We start from the raw sequence: 6002 nt of genomic DNA, 5'->3' as shown, positions 1-6002 counted from the left end.
ATCGTATCGTGCACCCTGAGGACTCGGAGCGACCCAAGGACGACCGCCTTCTGCATTTTTCCCGCAAGTTTTTTAGCATATTGTTCACACGCAGGGATGCTTTTCAGGCTACTATAACCAGTGAAAGTTTGGCACCTCCAAGAGCGCCGATGATAAGGACGATTAGTTTAACAGAATATTCCGGATACGATCGTCGCAACTCCCTTATAAGGTCTCTTCTTCATAAGATGTAACCTCTCTCAGGCTGTGGTCACTCAATGCTTTAGGAGTGCAGACTTATAATCGTCGGTTGCGCCATCAAACGAGCCCGCAGGTTTTTAAGGTAAGATAATAGATGCTTGAGGTCAGACGATTTGTAGATAATGTAATTAAAAAACCTATTAAATTGAAAAAACCAATAGAACAACAAATAAAAATACATAAATAATTACTGGAATAATTATTTATATATTTCTGCTTGTTTTTCAAATGGGTTTTTCATAAAAACGTGTTTTAAGAAAAAACGAAAGATGATGGAAGTATGTTTGAAACATCGACATATAGAAATGGACGGGTAATGCTGTAGGGAGAACGGTATTGGGCTCTAGAGAGAGAAAAAACATATGAGATGTAGACCTATCTCTTTCTAGACAAAGCTGATTGGTCGAGAATTTTTTCGTTGGGTGAAGTTTTGCGCAGCACAGCAACGTGCTTTGTGTCGCGAGTGCCCCAATAATGTGACGTTTATCGCACTTTTCAGAATTGATTTATTTATAATTTATTTAATTATAATTTATTGTAAATAAATATAAAAAATGGTGGCAGCCTGTGTAGTTTGTGGGCGTTGTCAGGATGTTTATACGGGGATATGTTTTCATACGTAAGTAAAGTTATTGAATATAGTAAAATAAAAAATGTTACAACCAAAAACAAAACCTCAAAATATGAAGTTTTGTACCTATGCAATAAAAATGATTATTTTTTATGTTATAGAAATATTGTTCAAATTTTTGACAGTTTTGGCATTATTTTTTAACTCACAAAACGATTATTATTGTTGCATTTTCAATCCAATTTCAAGAAGAATTTAAGGTTACCAAGTTTTTAAAATAATCTATCTGAACAGGCAATATCCGGGGCCACCAAATCACTTGACAGAGTCTATATGTCGATGGTTTGAAAGCAGTTTTCATTTAAATTTTGTTATCATGTTCGACATCAATTTTCTTATCGGCAGGTTCCTTTGTCAAAATATTACTCTCTTTTTATGGTAATAATACAGAAAGTATCGCCCCCTCTTTTACTTTTCAGCTGTGTACTGCAACGATAATCACCAGGTTGAAAATGATGTCAACAAATTACATATCAGCTCTCAAACACTTCTTAATGGGTTAGCTTTTACATGTGTTGACGTTCAGATAAGAACGAAGGAGTAGGAGAGGTAGATCAAACTTTGGCCCCTGAGCGACGTAGAGCGGGGGAAAGGCCTACAGAGCCGTCTAACGAGCCCGCAAAACAGAATCAAAGTATGTGTATTCACGGTTGCCTTTATTAGTGACTTCTCTTTCTTTCCATTCTCCTTGGCTATAATGTTTTTGTCAGCTGGTGCCGAAAATTCGATAACGAACATGGTTCGCTTCTCGATGTCAAGAAGAACCATGTCAGGACACTCTGCACTGATCGGACAGGAATCGGAAAGAAGTAGGAGAACGTGACTTTCGGAAAGAATCGAAAAGATTTGTGGGACAGCTCGACGTTCGAAAAGAAATGGAAGCAAAGTTCACATAGCCCTTTCTGATTTTCATTCCGAACTCTTTCCGAATCCTTTTCGAATTCTTTCCGATTCGCCGTAATTGGCCATTTCCATATGTGTTTGCACGTTACAACACAATAAGATATGTAAATAAATCAATAAATAATATAGTTTTTAAAATGATACATTTTTTTTGGTTAAGTTGTTGAGCTTTAAAGGCAGTGTTTTCCATTTAAAGTACAGGGCCGGTTGCTTATTATATACTTAACGTATGTTTTCAACATAAAAATTGTTCCAAGTTAACGAAAAATTGAATTTTTCTATTATTTAAAATAAATTCTCAGAGAATTTATTTCTCGGTTAAATTCTCGGTAATATTCTCATTCTCGTTAATATATTGTAAGGGTGGCGTCCCATGATTGCAGGATTGCGTTGTGTTTTGTGTAATGCGTCAAATCATTAGACATTTCAGCCAATCACAGTGTTTCTCTGAATAACTAGGAGAATATTATTGGTTGAAATGTCTATTGAATTGACGCTTTGCGCAAAACGCAACGCAATTCTGCAATCATGGGACGCCACCCTAATGCTAAGTCCAGATTCCGCTAGTGTTGAATTCATTCCACTAGTTCCATCGATGATTGGACGAAACTTCAAGGTGGTCCGTTGCTGACTTTTATTGACTTTAAAGCAGGGTTGGTAACGTATAATACTCAACGTATTACACGTGGTTTATTTTACCACGTATATTACCTCTATAGTTTTCTACCTCATTTGATGTATATTACGTCCAAATGAAAATTTTCAGTCGGCATGCGTCATTTTTCTTGGTGTGGGTCGTGGTTGCCATGTTCCCTTTTCAAGTTTTCATTCCAGTAAACAGTAAAAAATTGTATTGAGGATCGCAAAACTGCAAAATCTACAATTGTACATAAATTTTTAGAGTTTTATGTTTATCGATTCGTGTTATATTATTTATTTTATCTCTAGTTATAAAATTAATTGATTAACAAATAATCGCAACGAAATTATTATTCTAATACTATCTGGTTTAATGCTCTGAAAGCTTTGTTCTGCTGTTTTCCAGAGAGCGCGCCTATATTAATAATCTTAATTCTAGTGACGTAGGAAGGGTCCACACCGAAATATCGTCATTTTTATCTAATAGCATTTTTAGTTTTATCCTGATGTCGACACCCCCCACCAATGAGTGCATGGATGATTTCACTCTTAACGTTACAAGGTAGGGCGAAGATCGGCCCAGGTTGATTCATGGGTTGCATCAAATGATTCAACCCTAAATTCTTATTTATTACTTTTTCGGCGCCTTAAAGTCACGACTTAATCTTTAATCGAAATTTCTATCTACTGGGTTGCATCAAATGATTCAACCCTATATTCTTATTTTATACTTTTTCAGCATCCTAAAGTCGCGACTTGATCTCCAATAGAAATTTCTATTCGCTATGACTAATGACTATCATCAATTTATCTATGAGAGAGAGAGAGAGAGAGAGTATTCAAGAGGGTGCAATACCCCTTTTGCACAATTATATGAAATCCATTGTAACAATAATTCCTAATATTTTATCAATTTGATTAATAATTAACTAATTTGCCTCTTTTGTTACATTAAATAATTATATCGGTAATTAACGTATAATCAGATAAACTCCCTTCATAATTGACAAATCTCATGTTTTTCCTGACTATTTATAATTAGTTAGTCATCCCTCCTTTAGAAGAACTTCAAATTTGAATTCTCTACCGACTAAAAGTGGCGCTGCATAACTTCCGGAAAGTCGCAGACGTCACGCTAAAGATACCTTTTCACGAGGGATGTGCAATTACGCGTAACGGGCGGTTTTTTAAGTAAAATACCTAAGTCAAGTATTTTACGTAGAAAATAGGTAAAATATCTACTAAATTACATGCCAAGATGGCGGACCTATGAAACTGTGTATAACCTCACTTTTTTGAATTTCTGGTGCGGGCATTCGTAGGATTTCTTTTTCTAATGCGAATATATTTAATTAAAAAATCATAATGGCAACTAAACTGAAATAGAGAAAACACTTCGGGCTTCCAAAAATTCCATGTGATGAAATTAATTTTAGGCGTATTCAAGTAAATAAAAATAATCAAAATCATCCAAATGGAGAGCAATGTTTTATTTTTACAGCATAATATTACAGAATTTTGCTTGTAAGCACCTTCTGGGACACAGTTATGTACATAATTTTGGAATCTTTTTACATTTATTCATTTAAATATTTCTAATTGATATATGTTTTAAGAATATCAATGAATTATTCTAACCTAAAAAGCATTCGTAATTTGTAATTATTTTTCACATTTATATCTGTGTTTTTGTTATTATTATTATGAAATATTGATCAATTTAATATTTAATAGTCGCAATGCTGGTCATATGTTTTTACATTTAATTTTGGAAAAAATAGTACCTTATTAAATATACACGGATAAACCAACTTTATTATAATACACTTATGTACCTATGTTATTTTGTTAATTTATTTCATTTATTACAAGGAATGTTTGCAATGGAGAACAAGTTCTAGAGGTTGTATTTCTGGAGGGAAACGGGAATCGCAGAACGCAAAGTCCCATATACGCATAATTTACATCGTGTAAGAAACTAGGCATGTAAAATACCTAGTAATTCATCGTAAAAAACTACGTAAATTATCCAGGGTATTTGACTTACTCATCTCTGCTTTTCACTGAGACCCGTTTTGAATTAATCTTTGAATTAATTTGACAGATCCCGTTTGTAACTAGGTTATCAACCAATCAAATTTGCTATAAACCAACAAACTATGTAGAAATGAATTTTATGAAAAATATTAATTCAAAACAGGCCTCCTTGAAAATGTACTCTTATACTCCTATATTGCTAACTGTTTCTTCTACCACGCAATGAGTGGCGCGTGGCAAAAGCACAGAGTGCAGACATATATTTCTGTCTCACAGAAATCAGAGAGCGTTCTCAGCATTGCGCTTGCTGCACCCTCCCAAAGTTAGCGGTGTACGCGCAATGCTGTGAACGTTCTCTGCTCTCTGCGCACACCAGGTACAGTCTTAAGGCTAAAATGTGAACTATTTTTAATGATTACTATCTCCCTTAGGTGACATCTGCGTTGATGCTTGTGTGGTAGAAGGGGAAGATCAGGAATATAAGAACATGGTGGACATGTAAATATCGAGTGAGTGATTATATTAATCACGTTTCCAAATAATTTACATTTTTTGTTTGAAACAATTTTACATTATTTTTATTTTCTAATTGAAAAAGAGACCGATCTGTTCGGAGTAGTACTCAAGTGTTGGGCTTAATGTCTCTATTTAAATATTTTTTTCATTTAGAATTATGGGAAGAATAATTTGCACAAGCAGAGCATTTCATGTAATATCAAAAAACTCAAGGCATTTTTGATCATGCACTATTTTATGTTTTTCTATATTGCATAAAATGATTTGTTTATGTAAATTATTCTTCCTGTAAATCTAAATTGAAAAATATATTATAATTTGCATGGTATGGGTGGTGGATCGGGGAAAAGGGGTTGCCGTACTAGAGCTGTAGTTTGTTGTATCTCCACTAGATGACGCTACTTCCTTACTTTACTAAGTTTATATTCTTTAACATGGGACTGTACGCAGTGTGTTTCTGCGTGAGACAGAAATATACGTATGCACTCTATTTTTTTGCCAGAAGCTTCTCGCGTGGTTAGCAATATAATATCTTTGGTATTACATATATGTTCTCGTTGCCGTTATCAAAGTAATATAACCGGCTCGGAACTCTATCGATCGTTGCAGGGGGCTGGTGATGGCGGGGTGATGACGAAAGAATCATAAGGGTACCTTTTCCCGGAGGTCCAATTTGAATAAACTGATGAATTAATTTGACACATCGAGTTCGTACCTATCTAGGTTCTCAACCAATCAAATTCGCCATAAACCAACAAAGCAGCTAGAAATGAATCCTATGAAAAATTCTATGAAAAGGTACCCTAATTCTATATTGCTAACTGCCTATACATTCATATATGAGCTTACCACTCGTTGTGGCTGTTTCATATGCAGCTGTATTATTAGAGATAGTATTTGCTGGTTTTAAATTGACCCGCACTTTTCGGCACATGCGCAGTTCGAAAAGTCGCGGTCCATTAGCATAACTGATTTTCTCCATCATCCATCGTAGTAGCCGGTGTCATTCAGTCTGGGCCACTCCCATGGGCGCGTT

The sequence above is a fragment of the Belonocnema kinseyi genome, chromosome 2, assembly GCF_010883055.1.
Source record: "Belonocnema kinseyi isolate 2016_QV_RU_SX_M_011 chromosome 2, B_treatae_v1, whole genome shotgun sequence".
In the NCBI taxonomy this organism is placed as follows: domain Eukaryota; kingdom Metazoa; phylum Arthropoda; class Insecta; order Hymenoptera; family Cynipidae; genus Belonocnema; species Belonocnema kinseyi.
This window is presented reverse-complemented; position numbering follows the sequence as displayed.